This window comes from Pinus tabuliformis, chromosome 6, assembly GCF_031772625.1.
Source record: "Pinus tabuliformis cultivar Carrire ecotype Pingquan chromosome 6, CPIR1, whole genome shotgun sequence".
Taxonomy (NCBI): Eukaryota; Viridiplantae; Streptophyta; class Pinopsida; order Pinales; family Pinaceae; genus Pinus; species Pinus tabuliformis.
The window spans coordinates 768,251,742-768,268,387 of record NC_142292.1 but is presented as its reverse complement, the minus strand read 5'-3'; the positions used below and the strand labels follow the sequence as shown (position 1 = coordinate 768,268,387).

The window sequence follows — 16,646 nt, the reverse complement described above, 5'->3', positions numbered from 1 at the left end:
CTGCAAGTGATTGGATAGGACCTCTCGAAGAATCTCAATGTGATGTTTTAACACTTCAAAGTGGTTCTTGGCTTTCTTTGAGAGACCTAGAAAATACTTGTTCTAGACCTAGGGTTTTATGAATAATCCTAGGAAGAAATACTTCCAAGGTTCGCTAGGGCAAGGCAAGAGAGGAGAAAGGGCTTCTTATGAGTCCCCAAAGTGAGAGAAAATGACCTAGGTTTTCCTGGTTGGAGTGGCACCTAGGGCAAGAGATTTTATGGATGAAACTCGTGCGAATGTCCACTATTGTCACTCAGATTGTATAGGCACGATGCGACAACGACTCCTGGCGGGGGCTGTCACTCTGATGCCTTCCCACTCCATACTAGTTGTCTCCCAACATTAGGCTATGGGGGGTAGTCCCTATGGAATGTGAAGGTGAATGACAATTTGGCAACCAACAAGTCCGAGAGACACGAATGAATGGCCTAACCACTTGGTTGATTTAGCAAGTTATGAATTTAGATTGAATTATTAATGAGACCAGTGCCTTATGGGGTCAACTACTTGCTTTATATCAATTAGGGACTAAATGACCGGATGAACAACCACTGCTTGAATGCTTGACTATCGTATATGCTATGCAAATCCTATGACTTAGGTGAAATGCAAGATCTTGTGGTTTTTTTTTTTTTAATTAAATGTCTAGCTAAGGCGTATCCTTCATCTTAACTATTTTGAAGCTAGTCTGTAGAGTGGGTTGTGAAAAAGAAGCCAAGGGGAAGCAAGCAAAGGCTTGGTTAACGATACCTCCCCTTACATTCTAGCCACCAAATGCATTCGACGCTATAGAGACTATGGCTTTGATGACTGCAAGGTCACTGTATTAACCACTAAAGAAGTTCTAGGTCCCTCAAGCTTGTGAAAATTTCATCTATTGCAACAATTGGAAATTATTCTTCTAACTGTTGATTTAATTTAACAATTTATTTGCCTACACAAACAACGAATAATTCTCTACTGCAATTTCCACAAATAAATTGCGGAAGAAAACAAACGTTGGAATCTGAGAAAATCTATCACACACTCACATAAAATTTACACAATTATTTTTGGAGAAATGTCCCTGGAACAACCCAACTTGGGAAAACCAGTGCAATAACTGAGGGTTTTATTATTACGTAGCAGTGAAATTTGAGTACAATCGATGGATGCCCAACTTGCAATCCAATCAACAAGTATCTGGCAAAAATAATGAGAGAGAAAATTCTCTCACCCCACTAGCAATCCCAACATTGGCTCGTTCAGAAAAAGTAGTTGTCCAAACCCCAACGTAGGACCTTTGCGCAGTCCCTGTGCTGCCTCTCACACTTGTGGCTCGAATTTGCATCAGAACAAGCCATCTAGCTTGTCTCTGCTGCTGGAAGTGACTCTCTAGTCCTCTGGAAGACTTTCTCAGCCTATGGACACTGAATCGACTTCCTCCCAGCTAAATCGCACTGCTTTGCTTCGGCTACTGTGCAGTCCTTGCGCTGCTTCTACGTGGATCACTTCTGTCACTCCTTGTTGCCTCTTAGGATCTGGAAACCTTCGTTTGGATCACTGTCTCTGCCCCTCACTAACTCTGCGAGCTTTCTCACTAAAGCTGGAACTCTTCGGCAACTGACTGTCGCTACTCTAGAAAATTGAATTCTCCAAGTGTTGCTAGTGTATTCTCCAAGTGCCCATAGGCTTCTTCTTACAATCCTTTGTTGGAGCACCAGCGACCAAGGTTAAAACTCAATCAAGGGCTAGGATCATCTTGAAGTCGATCCGTGTGAGTTTCTAGACTATTCTCTCCTTGACTTAATTAATTCTGATTAATTAACTAGTTTTCCTAAGTTTAGACTTAGGAAACATCAAAAAAATATGATAATAATCTAATTAAGTCATCTCTAGGTGGTATTTCCAGAAAAGATTTATGGGTCTTTGATATCTCATGCATTCTAGTCTCTCCACCAAATTTTGTGGCTAGAACACATCTGATGCTACAAAAATTAACACTCCCTCTTAGGGAGGATTGTTAATTTTTGTAGCATCGGATGTGTTGTAGCCTTGAAATTTTGTGGAGAGGCTAGAATACAAGAGATTTCCAAAACCCATAAATCATTTCTGGAAATTCCGCCTAGAAATGACTTAATTAGATTATTGACTAGTTTTTAAATATTTTCTAAGTCTAAACTTAGGGAATATGGTTAATTAATTAGAATTAATTAAGTCAAGGCGTGAATGATCTAGAAACTTAGACAAATCTTAACCATCGATTAAGATTTAATCTTGGTCGTTGGTGTCCCAACAGAAGATTATAAGAAGTTGATGGGCACTTGGAGAAGACACTTGAGTAGTTTGATTTCATGAGCAAATCGATTTCTTGAGTAGTAGTAGTCAGTTGTCGGAGAGAGAGCTAGAGAGATCGAAGCATTGAGAGAGGGGCAGAGACAGTGAAGCAGGAGGAAGGATTCCAGATACGGTGAGTGCATTTGCAGAGAGGAAGAAGAGCCACAGTGAGGCTGACGCTAGGGCAGTATAGTAGCCTCTAGAGGTAGTTTCGATTCTATTGGGGGAAAGACGAGTTTCAGTGCCAAAAGCTGGATAGTGGTTCTGAGACATTTTCCTAAACAACAGTAGAACATACGGCTTAAGGAGAAGCGGGTTTGAACTGAGTGCAAAAGGGACTGCGCTAGGGTGATGCAGTTTCTACGCAAAGCCAGTTTGGACGACTCACTTGGCGCTGAGGCCAGAGCTTGGATTTCCCTGTGGAGTGAGGAATTTTCCTCACTAGATTTTTCTAGCCAGTAGTTCTCTATAGGATTTCCAGTTTCGGCATTGAGTTGTACGCAGATTATTTCACTGTTGCCTAATATTAAAACCCTCGGCTATTGCACCGGGTTTCCCAAGTTAGGTTTTTCCGGGGACTTTGGTCCAAAAACAGCTGTGTTATTTTACAATGTTGCACTAATCATTATCGGGATTAATTTGGCACGGGGAAAAAATTGGAAAAAAATCGTAAAAATCGGGAAAAAATCAGTAAAAATTGGGAAAAATTGGAAAAAAATCGGTAAAAATTGGGAAAAAATTGTAACATACAAAAATTTTCATTTTTTTTCAATTTTTTTAATATCTAAAGCATCTACAACATAAAATAAATACATTGACACATAAATATGATAAAAGAACTAATATATAAGATGTTTAATATCATTTCTAGTGCGACATCACACATAACAGTGAATCATGTCCTGAATACTAAATCTTGACTCATGACTCCCAACTCAGCCTCAAAATATCAACAAAAAATATACAAATGTATCTCATATCATGAGTCATTATGTCATATACAGTGAAATGAACCAAATAACTAAAGTCTAATACTACCGATTTCCTTTGCTCCTCTAGATGTAGAGGTCGGTGGAGTTGGCAGTAAACTTTTCTGTGCTCTAGAAGCTGAAGAACTAGGAGGTAGACCACGTCCTCTACTAGTGACAGGGGTAGCTTGGGTCACCTCCTCCTCCTCGTTAAAAAAAAAAAAAAAAAAAAAAAAAAATTCAGCGATTTTTCATAAAAATCGCTGAAAAAAAATAATTTGTGATTTAATCGGCCGATAATATCTCTAATTTGAAAAAATCACGATTTTCCAATTTAATCGCGATTAAATCGCGAATAGTGCAACACTGTTATTTTATGTGTGTACTAGCATTTCTTCCAGTGTTTGATCTTCCGCAGTTCTATTTGTGCAGGTTGCAGTGTGAGTTATTCAGTGTTTGCTGTAGCAAACAGTAGATAAATTGTTAGACTAAAATTAACAATTCGAAGAATAATTTCCAGTTGCTGCAATAAGATTTTGGTTGTGGAATTTGCACATGGTACTAGAGTGCAGTTGATCAGCCGGAGAGTTCAGGGGCGAAGAGCGAAGGAATTTCATTGTTTAGTTTGAGCAACAGATCGGAATTCCCAGAGGTAGCGCAGTCACTTTTCCAAGAGGCCGAGTTACTTGAGGGGATTTGATTTTCCTGAGTGGGGCAAAAAAAATTCGATGTCTCCAGATCGAGTGATTCCAAAGGCAGAGGGAGCAACTTAGTATTTTCCCAGAGCAGATTTCTAGTTGGACACAGTTGTTTTATAGTAGTTTGCTAGAGTAGAGTTAGTGTCGAGTGGAAGGAAGAGGAGCACCCACCGAGGGAAAATTTTCCTCAGGGAACTTCTAGTCTCAAGAAGTTCGGTTTTCGTTGCAGATCAATAGTTGTTGTGAGCATATTTTCTCACTCTAGAAGGGAGTGTGAATAACTAAGCGGAAATTGAGCAGAGGGGAAGAGGTTTTCGACATTTGTTGAGATGACCATTGTTGGGCTTCGTGATCAGGACAGGTTGCATGGAGCTTCCATCTGTGTCATCTAGAAGGCAAGGATGTCCTTCTTTCCGGATGAGTTTGGCCTGAACATTTATATAGATGCAGTGGTAGTAGTACCCTAGGATGCAGATCAACTAAAGGAGTACAGAAAGGAGATGGCACGGGCAAAGAGGTTGATCCTAGATGGGGTTAGGGATCACATTGTTTCACACATCGCAGGTAAAGACACTGCTAAAGAGATGCAAGAGACTCTCTCCAGGCTATACCAGGGCACTTCCGAGCAATGGAAGATGTACTTAGAGGAGAAGCTGAGATGCATAAGGATGTAGAAGGGGGAAGGCATAGACCTCTTCCTCACTAGGATTTAGTAGGTCCGAGATGAATTATGACCTATTGGAACGACGCCTTAATCCACAGAGTTAGTGTGATTGGCACTAAATAGTGTCTCCGAGGAGTGGCATGTATTCGTCCAAAGTATTTTGGGTAGAGATACCTTGCCAAGGTGGGACAAGTTGTGGGTCGATTTGCTACAGGAGGAGTTGAGACGAGCTTTATAAAAGGGCTCCATCAGTGGCAACAGTAGCGGATCGAAACAGGTGATGGCGGAGGAGAATGTGGCCCTCACATCTGAGGGTTCCAGTCAAGGACAGGTGGCGTAGAGAAATAAGATGAAGGACTTGTCGCAGGTCATGTGCTTCAGATGTGGTGAGCTTGGCCACTACAGTACCCAGTGTCCTCTCAAGAAGAAGGACAAGGAGGAGAAGCAGGACTAGTAGGCAACATCAACAGAGATCGACAAGCTTTCCTTTAGGTTGGAGGAAGACTTCACCATGTTTGCTGATATACCTCTAGGAGTGAGGTGGGGAGACTTGGTGTTGTAGCCCCAGAGTGCTACAAATGGGCAAGATCCTTGAGAAGTCCACCTCATGGATCAATACCTTGCTACGTGATCCACAAATTTTCAGTAGCAGGATGGCTCAGTGACAGTGGATGCAGTTAGATGCTAGAGTGACAAATGCAGAGACTAGTCGCAGTCAGATGCTCGGGAGCGCAATGCAAAGTTGGCATCAGTGCAATTGGCACAGTGTAGTCATCAACAACGCAGATTCTTCAGTGACAATGCAGATACTAGCAGCAGCCAGAGACTTGGGTGGAAGATGCATTATACTGATCACAGTTGATTCAGTATTTAGGATGCTTCTCAGTTGCCGATGTTGCAGCAGCAACAACAACAAATGAGAGGGAGTTGCAGTGTAGATGCAGTGTTGGTAGTAGTATGGTAGGGTCAACAGCAACACAGATGCCACAGATAACAGAGTTGCACAGTGGTTGGAGGGCAGCATGGCCAAACATCAACATCGTGATATGAGATGATGTAGAGACAGGGTGTTGCTACAGGGTGCGCTGTAGCACTAGAACACATTCCTCGCTAAGAAGAAGTGTTAGTTTTTGTAGCATCGGATGTGTTCTAGCCTTGAAATTTTGTGGATAGGCTAGAATATAGGAGATCTGCAAAACCCAGAAATCGTTTCTGGAAATTTCGCCTAGAAATGACTTAATTAGATTATTAACCAATTTTTAAATATTTCCTAAGTCTAAACTTAGGGAATATGGTTAATTAATCATAATTAATTAAGCCAAGTTGTGAATGATATAGAAACTCACACAGATCAACTTCAAGGTAATCCTAGCCATCAATTAAGATTTAATCTTGGCCATTGGAGTCCCAACAGAGGATTATAAGAAGAAGTCGATGGGAATTTGGAGAAGACACTTGAGCAGTTCGATTTCATGAGCAGATTGATTTCATGAGTAGCAGCAGTTAGTTGTTGGAGAGAGATCTAGAAAGATCGAAGCAGTGAGAGAGGGGCGGGGACAGTGAAGCTGGAGGAGGGATTCCATATCCAGTGAGTGCATTTGTAGAGAGGCAGAAGAGCCACAATGAGGTTGACGCTGGGGTAGTGTCACAGGGTTCGCCGAATTTCGAACCTCAAAAATATCTTCGGGTTCGGATAAAGTTCGATTAAATTCGGTTCATGTTCGATTTTCAAATTTAAGTTGCCCCATTAACTCTGTTTGGGTCATCAAGCGCGCAGATGAAAATGTGCACAAACATCTAGGGCCATCGTGCAAGCTCCGATGTTTCAAAAGCCATCGAATAGTTGTTGCAGATAACGCAGGCTATGATAAGAGAGACTTCAATGTATCGACCTTCGACAATTTGTACATAAAATATACTATGACGAAACTGCAATCGCACAGAGATGCAACTACAATCTCACATGGAGGCATGACACTTAAACTTTGGTAGGTTATGCACTCGCGAAGCCATTGATGCTTTGGTAAGTTAGGTAAGAGGCTTTTAACTTTTTTTTTGTTATAATTTGAATCAGATTCGAACAGTTTCAATTTTTGTTTTTAGATACACATTGTTTTATACATATTAAAAAATAATATATTAATAATAAAGAATTATATATTAAATTTTATTAAATTCTATTTGAATATCTTATATCATTAAAATTGTTTTATAAATAATTTACTTTATATGCATATTATTTTATATATATTAAAAAATAATTATTTTATATATATTAAAAAGTAATATATTAATATTATAATGAGATATATAAAGTTCAATTAAATTTTATGTTAAACATAATGATTATATGTATATAAAGGGGCAATTTTATTTGTATTATAAACATAAAAATTTAATATGTAAATATTATATTGAGTTATATATATATATATATATATATTTGCATTTAATGACGACCCTCATTCAAAAATTCGAATTCGAATCGAATTTAATTTTTGTCAAACTCGAACTCGAACTTGAACCATGTGACATTGCGCTGGGGCAGTGCAGTAGACTCTAGAGGCAGTTTCGATTTTGCAGGGGAAAGATGAGTTCAGTGCCAGAAGCTGGACAAACGTTTTGGAGGCCAGGAGAGACATTTTCCTAGATAGTAGCAGACAAGATGGCTTGAGGAGAATCTGGTTTGAATTGAGTGTAGATGGCACTGTGCTAGGGTGACGCAGTAGCTGTGTAGAGCCAGTTTGGAAGGCTCACCTGGAGCTGAGTTTAGAGCCCGAATTTGCCTGTGGAGTGAGGAATTTTCCTCACTAGATTTTTCTTGCTAGTATTTCTCTGTAGGATTGCCAGTTTCGGCATCCAGTTGTACTTAGATTATTTCACTGTTACTTAATATTAAACCATCTGCTGCTGCATCGGTTTTCCCAAGTTGGGTTTTTCGGGGGACTTTTTTCAAAAAAACAATTGTGTTATTTTATGTGTGTGCTAGCATATCTTCTAGCGATTATTCTTCTATAATTTTATTTGTGTCGGTTGCAGTGTGAGTTATTCAGTGTTTTCTATAGCAAACAATAGATAAATTGTTAAATTAACAATTAACAATTAGGAGAATAATTTCCAATTGCTGCAATAGGATTCCGGTTGTGGAATTTTCACAAGGACTATGTTCTAGTGTTGCACACCATGCCACAACACTTTTTCTTTGTATCATCTCCTGTTACACTGTTGATGTTTGGCCGCTACTGCCCATCAACCATTGCACAAGTCTAATGCTGCATCTGTGTTGCTGCTAACGCAGTCATACTGCTGTGAACACTACATCTTCACTATAACTCCTTCTCATCTATTGTTGCTGCAACTAGAACTGAGAAGCATCCAAAATACTGAATCATTTGTGTTTAGTATGATGCATCTGTCTCGTGTGTCTTGACTGCTACTAGCCTCTTCATTGTCATTGAAGAATCTGCTTTGTTGCCAACTTTGCACTGAGCCAGCTGCTTTGCTGTCAACAATGCACCGCGCTCCTCAGTCTCTGATTGTTACTAGTCTGCAATTGTCACTTTGCTATTGACTGCATCAACTGCCAATGATCCATCATGCTACTGAAAACTGTGGGCCCCCGTAGCTAGGTAATGGTCTTATGAGGTGGACTCCTCAATGGACCTCGCCCATCTCAAAAACTCTGACCTTTGATCTACTCATATTGCTGCTGCTACTACACTGCTGCTACAACTACTGCAATAATGATTCTGATTTCCCTAGATCCTAAATTACTAGCTTCCATAGGGATGCTGCCTTTGAAATTAGACTCCCTCTGAGTCACGATCTCCTTATGGGAAATCTCTTAGCTCCCTCATGGAAACTCGCACTATCCTCCTGTACTTGAAATTGGACTGCAAACTTCTGCACCGGGAATCTTTTGGCTGGCACTGAACCTGCATACTGTAACTAGGCAATTTACATTGCCTGTGTCACTGCATCTAGCTCTCCAACTGTCTCACATGTACTGATTGCAACTAGATCTACAACTGTAATCTAAATAATTAACAATGCTTGCTGACACTGTGATACTTTTGCTACTGATTTTGTTGGGATTCCATAGCAAAGATGCTAATCCATGTGAGAATTCTGCAACAACTAGATCTAATTGCTGCTTTTCCATGGAACTTGCCCAATTGACATTTTGGAGTTTCATACTCCTTTTCCTCTTGGATCGGGTGCCCAACTATCTCCTTCTGAGACTTTTCCCTGGCAGGGACCCTTCTTTGCTTTGCAACTAATACTAGACAACTCATACTTCCTTCCGCACCCGTCTTCGGCAACTCAAAATCAAATTGTTGCCCAAATTTGCTATCTGACTAACTCGTACAACCTTCTACGACAATCTTGTACGACCATATCTGCAAAGTTGCAAAAACTTGTGAAACTAAAATATCTAGAGAATACGAACAAAAATTTCCTCTCTTTCTTGCAACCCTGCTTTTGCTAATTGCACTCTCTTCTGGAATACAGTGTCCTGCCCGCTGGTTCTACCTTTGCAACTGGAAATTTTGATTTCTGAAGCTAGAAATCGTCTAAGAGAAATCTCCCTTTGTGTGTGCTTTTCTCTTCCACCCGACGTTGATTTTGCTGCTGCAAAACCCTCTGTGTCCAACTAGAAATCTGTTTAGTGAAAATCAGAGTTGCTGCTGCTCCCTCTGACTGCTGGAATCACAATCCTGGGAAACTCGACTTTTCTGCCAACTTGCAACTAAAAATTGAATTTCTGCCCCAACAATTCGGCCTGCCTGTTGGTGAACTGCGCAACTTGTAGGAATTTCGGCCTGCTGCTCTCTCTGAGCAGTGAAATTCTCTGCTCCGCTTCTAAGCTTCCCGAATGATCACTCACACTATGATACCATGTGAAAATTTCATCTATTGCAACAACTGGAAATTATTCGACTAATTGTTGATTTAATATAACAATTTATTTGCCCACACAAACAACGAATAATTCTCTATTGTAATTTTCACCAATAAATTGCGAAAGAAAATAGCGTTGAAATCTAAGAAAACCTAGCGCGCACACATAAAATTTACATGGTTATTTTTGGATAAATGTCCCCGAAAAAACCTAAGTTGGGAAAACCAGTGCAACAACTGAGGCTTTTATTATTATGAAACAGTGAAATTTGATTACAATCTATAGATGCCCAATTGGCAATCCAATGAGCAAGTATTTGACGAAAGTAGTTAGAGAGAAAATACTCTCACCCTACTAGCAATCCCGATGTTGGCTCCTTCAGAGAAATTGGTCATCCATGTAATGACCATCTCAAATTATGGATAAAACATGATTATTAGCATTCACAAGAGGCATGCATATGATAGCTACATATGCACGCATCAAATGTACTGCGCTAGTATACATATTAACTTATTATGAAATTATCAAGTGAAAGATAAATGAATTAATTATGGAAAATTCTAAGTGAATACATAGCTGACAAAATACTAAATATAATGAGTGAGGTACTTAATGTATGTAGCATCACCATATATATATATATATATATATATATATATATACACACACAAAATACAAAGGAAAGACATGTATTATATAAAAGGGGATATAATATATCTAATACAAAAATAAATTGAATAAATACAGATTATATAAAATATACAAAGGAATTATAGAAAAATATTATTATAAAGTTATAAAAATAAAAATAAAAAAAGAGAAATTATAATATACCAACTAAACTAACTAAAAAGAATCCATTATATATAATCATAATATAAAGTGACAAGGAGTTTTAAACATGAATTCAAATAAGGCAGATATTTTATAAAGAAGGGATTGCTATCAACCACTGATCCAAGTGACGTATGCTAGCTCAATCTATAAATTTAAGCTTATCCCTTATCCCTCTCTGGAGGAACCTCGAACATGAGAAATCACCGCTTGGAGGTAGGGGGGAATTCTATTTAAGAAGGCAAAGGAGGAAAAATCGAGAGAGGAGGAAGGAAGGAAGGAGTCTTGATTGTACTAGAGTTTTTGGGCGCGGGGGATCAGATTGCATCAATTGGGAAGCGTTCTGAGACTGAATACCTAGGTTGTACCCAGGTCGGCACGGAGGTTTTGGCCATTTTGGTAACGGAACCGAAATAAGATTCGTGATAGAGCAGATAGGTTGGTATTCATTAAACGAATTGTTAAGTTCTGTATTTAAATTATATATTCTGGTTTTTTATGAACAAATTATTGTTGAACCCTCTTAAGTATCGAATTTAGGGCTCCTATAGTCCAAACCCCTGCGTAGGCCCTTTGTGCAGTCCCTATGCTTCCTCTCACACGTGTGGCTCGAATCTGCCTCTGAGCAAGCCGTCTAGCTTGTCTCTGCTGCTGGAAGTGACTCTCTGGCACTCTGGAAGACTTTCTCGGCGTCTAGAAGCTGAATCGACTTCTTCCCAGCTAAATCGAACTGCTCTGCTTTAGCGACTGTGCAGTCCTTGCTGCTTTTGTGTGGATCAATTATTTCACTTGCTGCTGCCTCTCTGGATCTGGAAAACTGCCTCCGGATTATTGCCTCTACCCCTCACTGACTCTGCTTCCTCACTTAAGCTCGAACTCTCCGACAACTGACTGTTGCTACTCTGGAAAATCGAATTCTCCAAGTATCGCTGGTGTATTCTCCAAGAGCCCATCGAATTCTCTTACAATCCTTTGTTGGAGCACCAACGACCAAGATTAAAACTCAATAAATTGCTAGGATCATCTTGAAGTCCATCTTAACCAGTTTTCCTAAGTTCAGACTTAGGAAACATAAAAAATAGGTTAAGAATCTAATTGAGTCATCTCTAGGTGGAATTTCTAGAAACAATTTCTGGGTTCTGGAGATCTCATGAATTATAGCATCTCCACCAAATTTTGTGGCTAGAACACATCCGATGCTACAAAAACTAACAAAGCTAGGCGAGAAAGGTGTTCGTCTTTCTATCAACCAAGCTTATGCTTGGAGGTAAATTATTAGTGCAAGACTAGCTCTAGGATGCCATTGCAAGATTATTGAGTGATTCTTGAAGTAAGATTGTTTAATGTTCCTTTACGTACTTTAGTTATGATTGATCTTAAGCTATGGCAATAAGTACTTAACAATGGTAAATAAGAGAGAATCTTAAGCAAAAGAATATGCGCCAATTTCACACGTTCCAACAAGATACAAGAGATATCCGTGATACAATTGCTTAAGTGTTTAAAATATAGATCACCAATATGCCCAAGATAAAGATATCATGCATGAAATATACTGACCCTGAAACAATAAGGACAATAGAGCACTTATCCACTTGAGACAAATTAGAAAATTAGATGATTGATTCTTAATTAGAAACCTTCCAAGTTATGCCAATATTTCTCAACAATTGGCTTCTTCATTGTTAACAACAGATATTAATGACAATTACTAAGAGATATGCAATTAGATTCTGAAGTTAAGAACACTTAAATCTTAGATGCTAATGTGCATGAGAACAAGAGATACCAATATCCACTACACTCCTAGATTTATTCACTGAAGCAATCATTCAACAAGATAATTGGATTATGAGATTTATGTGAGTGAGCTTAGTGCAAAATTTGGATTACGGAACTCACAAAACAATAGATGTTAGTGCCCTTGAAACAATAAAAGTAATATGACAATTAGTTCATTAATAATCACTTAAATGCAATTATCATTAATAGAGCATAAGCAAATGACAGTCTTTACCAGTGTTGATAATATCGCCGAGATATCGGCGATATTTGGAAATATCGCGATATTTTCGGCGAGCCGATATATCGCCGACAAAATATCGCGATATTTTCAGCTTTTGAAAATATCGCGCGATTTCCGAAATATCGCCGATATTTCGAAAATATCGCCCGGTGACTGTAAAAAAATTCTGCACAGCCTATTAAAAATCCGATTTTGGTTTTTTTCATATCATTTTCATTTCTGATTGCTGGAGAAGGAAGGGGAGAGCTATGTGGTTGCTGCCAAGGAGGGTTTGAGTGTTCTAGGCCCTAGTATTGATATGCTATTCATGGTAATGTTAAATTCTTAAAGTAAAAGTGACATTCTCCTTAATCTTCATTTTCATCCTTTTACTTAAATTTTTAACATTACCATGAAATGACTCAGGATGTTTGAGAGTGGTTTCGGCCTCATTGGATTTCATATGGAGAAAGTAGAATTTTAGATTTCATTCAAAATGCAGCAGACTTATCAGTTTTTTAGGATTTCAGGATTGGGAGATTGTAATGTTTCCAGGTGACACCACCTGCCTGGGCTACCCCTGCCACTAGTAGAGGACGTGGTTTACCTCCTATAGCTCCTACTTCTAGTTCTTCAGCTTCTAGAGCATAGCAAACTCTACTGCCAACTCCACCAGCACCAGCATCTACATCTAGAGGGTAAGGGAAAGCTGTGGCATTTTCTCGCAAGAGGGGCAGAGGAAATCAATAGGATTAGACTTTAGTTATTTTCTTATGTGCTTGTAAGTTGTACATGAACAATGAACATTGAATATTCAAGAATCAAGACCAAGCATATCACATTCTAATTTCTAAATAGTAAATTTTGATTCTATTTATTTTTTTAAAGTGAACTATGAACTTTGAGAAGTAATTATATTTTAATTTGATTAGATAAGCTGCAACCTGCTATTTAATATGGATACAAAACTATATTTTGGTATATATATATAATGTGTCCCCCGTGTCTTGTTTCCAGGTCATTGTGTTTCGTATTGAATACTCGTATTTACGTGTCCTCCGTGTCTTGTGTCCTCGTGTCATGTGACTTAGCTTAGACAATATTGATGTATTGTCTCCATGGAGGGTGGAGTCTGAGGAGCGCCTCTTGGAGGAGTCACCTTCATGGTTAGAGCCAGTGGCAGATGATCCATTAGAGCAGGGGCAGCAAGAGGAGGACTCGGAGTCAGAGGAGTAGCTGCACTTAGAGGATGAGCAGGAGGAGGAGGAGGAGGACACTGCGGGAGCATCCGCATCAACGCCATCTGCTATAGATATAGGAGAGCATAGCCCCATACCTAGCACTCATTATTTGACATTAGGTGCAGAGGCAGGGTTAGGGCCTCCTACTACTAGGGGCAGGCCTAGCAAACAACCCATCATGTTTTCCCGTAAAAGGGGGAGAGGGCAGTGATTTCAGATAGATAGTTGTTAGTTTTACTTCTTGTGCTACATATAACTCATGATGATGAGATACTTTTATATATGTGATGTTATTTTGTATTGGTTTTCCACATTTGAGTCCTTGAATGGACAATTATCAGGGATCAACAAGATTTGGTATTGCCTTTGATGTATCATTTCTATTTGACATCATATATATCAGTATTTTCTTCATATTTATGTGCCAATGTGTTTATTTCATGTTGTTATTGCTTTATATGTTTAAAAATCTGAAAAAAAATGAATATATTATGCATTTTTTATGCTTGCCGATATTTGCCGATATTTTGCCGATATTTTCGCCGATATTGCCGATAAGATATTTTCTGGACCCTCGCCGATATTTTCCCGATACCGATATTATCAACACTGGTCTTTACGCTACTTGTGTATTTATGATATTCAGTGAGCGACAAGAGAACTTTATGACAACAGTGAGAAAGAGCACCTTTAGTATGCGAAGAAAAGTGGTTTGGTAGTGAGATAGCTCATTTGCATTTGCATTCACATGCATCTTCTCAATGTGTTAGACCTTCATATGATGATGTGTTAATTTTAGGTATGTTCTATGCTAGAGCAATTTATTTAATTTCTTTCCATATTAGCAATCACATCAGCATAAAGTAAACTGCAGATAGAACATGAATATAAATCGCAGAAGGCAAGCCAAGACAAGAGGACACAAGATGTGGCGCTAGCCAGGGACAAACACCACAATGTGTGGGGAAACCCTTGATCAATTCTTCTTTTATGTTTTTCAAAGTTCAGCAGAGAAAGAGAGAGAGAGAGAGAGTACATTTACAACAGAAGTCAACACTTTGACTTAACTAGATCTGAGCATAGATCATCTCCTATAATGATGAGATGATGAGATCAGTTGAAGCAGAAATGAGATGACGAGATCAGTTGAAGACATTTTGCTTCAACTGATTCTCCAAGGTGACTCCTTCACCTATCATCGTGCTACATCTGGTCCATTTGCTGCACCTTACCGTGTAGCACCATCATGCTGCATCATGCATCATCATGCTGCTCATGATCTCATACATCACGCTGCCCATACATCATGCTGTCCATGATCTACATCATGCTGCCCATACATCATGATGTCCATAATCTGCATCATGCTGCCCATACATCATGTTGCCCATGATCTGCATCATGCTGTCCATACATCATGCTGTCCATGATCTGCATCATGCTGCCCATACATCATGCTGTCCATGATCTGCATCATGCTGCCCATACATCATTCTGTCCATGCTAATATGCATCATCATCATGCTGCTGTCCTTACAGATGTGTATTATCATTATGTTGGTGCCCTAGCAGATGTGAATCATCATCATGCTGCTGTCCATCATGTCCATGTTCTCATTCAACTTCATGTTGCCCATGTCCATGATCTTATCATGCTTCCCTTCATGTTCATGATCTTATCATGCATCTTTCATCATCATGTCGTATTGTGTTGTACTTCATCACTGATATCTTCAGTACTGTTGTTATCATCATTGCTGCACCATGACAGTCCCTTGAAATTATCCCAGAGGTGATCTCTGCATCGAGATCATGATTTCACAAGAACTAGATCACGACTTTTTCACTGATCATCACAGCTTCTCATTGACTGCGTTAATATGCTGAAAATGTAACTATTACTGTCATTATTACAACAGCACTTGGCATTGCTTGAAACCCTCATCACAGCTTTTCATTGACTGTGTATCTATACATGGTGTGGATCTGCTCCTCTAGCTACAGGTCTCCTTTCCAGACCTCCTCACAAGACATGACTGCGGCTAGGCTTCGTTACCCTTACTTCAACTTTACAACCATGACTGTGGCTTCGTGCGTTGGCTGTGGCTTCATATATTGACTGCGGCTTTGTGCATTGACTGCAGCTTCATGTATTTGCTGTGGTTTCATATATAGACTGTGTTTTATATGTCTCCATGTACAGTGTTTGACATGTCTCCATGACTGCGTTTTATATGTCTCCATGTACAGCGTTTGACATGTCTCCATGACTGCGTTTGACATGTCTCCATGACTGCATTTTATATGTCTCCATGTACAGCGTTTGACATGTCTCCATGACTGCGTTTTATATGTCTCCATGTACAGCGTTTGACATGTCTCCATGACTGCGTTTGACATGTCTCCATGACTGCGTTTTATATGTCTCCATGTACAGCGTTTGACATGTCTCCATGACTACGTTTGCATGTTTTCACATATAGCATATCCGGTCTTCCATACAACGTATGAGAGCAGCGTCTTCATATACAGCGTGAGACAACGTATACATATACAGTGTATGAGGTCAGCGTCTTCATATATAGCGTGAGACAGCGTATACATATATAGTGTATGAGGTCTTCCATATACAGGTTTCCATGAACAACGTATAGGGTTTCACCATGTATCAGATTTCCTGAACAACATATAGAGATGAACAACGAATCATTCTCCAGCGGATAGATGTCTTCTTGATCTGTGTTGGATTAGGGCATCATTATAAGGCCAGCGTATTACTCTTGGTGTTTCACTCCTTCTCCAAAAACCCAAGACGTGGAGAGGAGGAGATCACTCAAGAATGTGTGTTCAAATGACATCAAATCCTCATCTATTTATACCAAAAACATATAGGTTGAATAGACATGACGTATGGGCTTCTTGAGCCTACATAAGTTGCTGGTCGGCTTGATAATAATTCCATAATAAAATAA

The 16,646-nt window shown here is 39.3% G+C and overlaps 1 protein-coding gene across 1 annotated transcript in view; it reads left to right on the top strand.

The window, feature by feature from the left end:
- The window catches only part of LOC149260990 (uncharacterized), a 379,306-nt gene that overhangs the window by 24,314 nt on the left and 338,346 nt on the right, over positions 1–16,646 (top strand). The window lies entirely within an intron of this gene.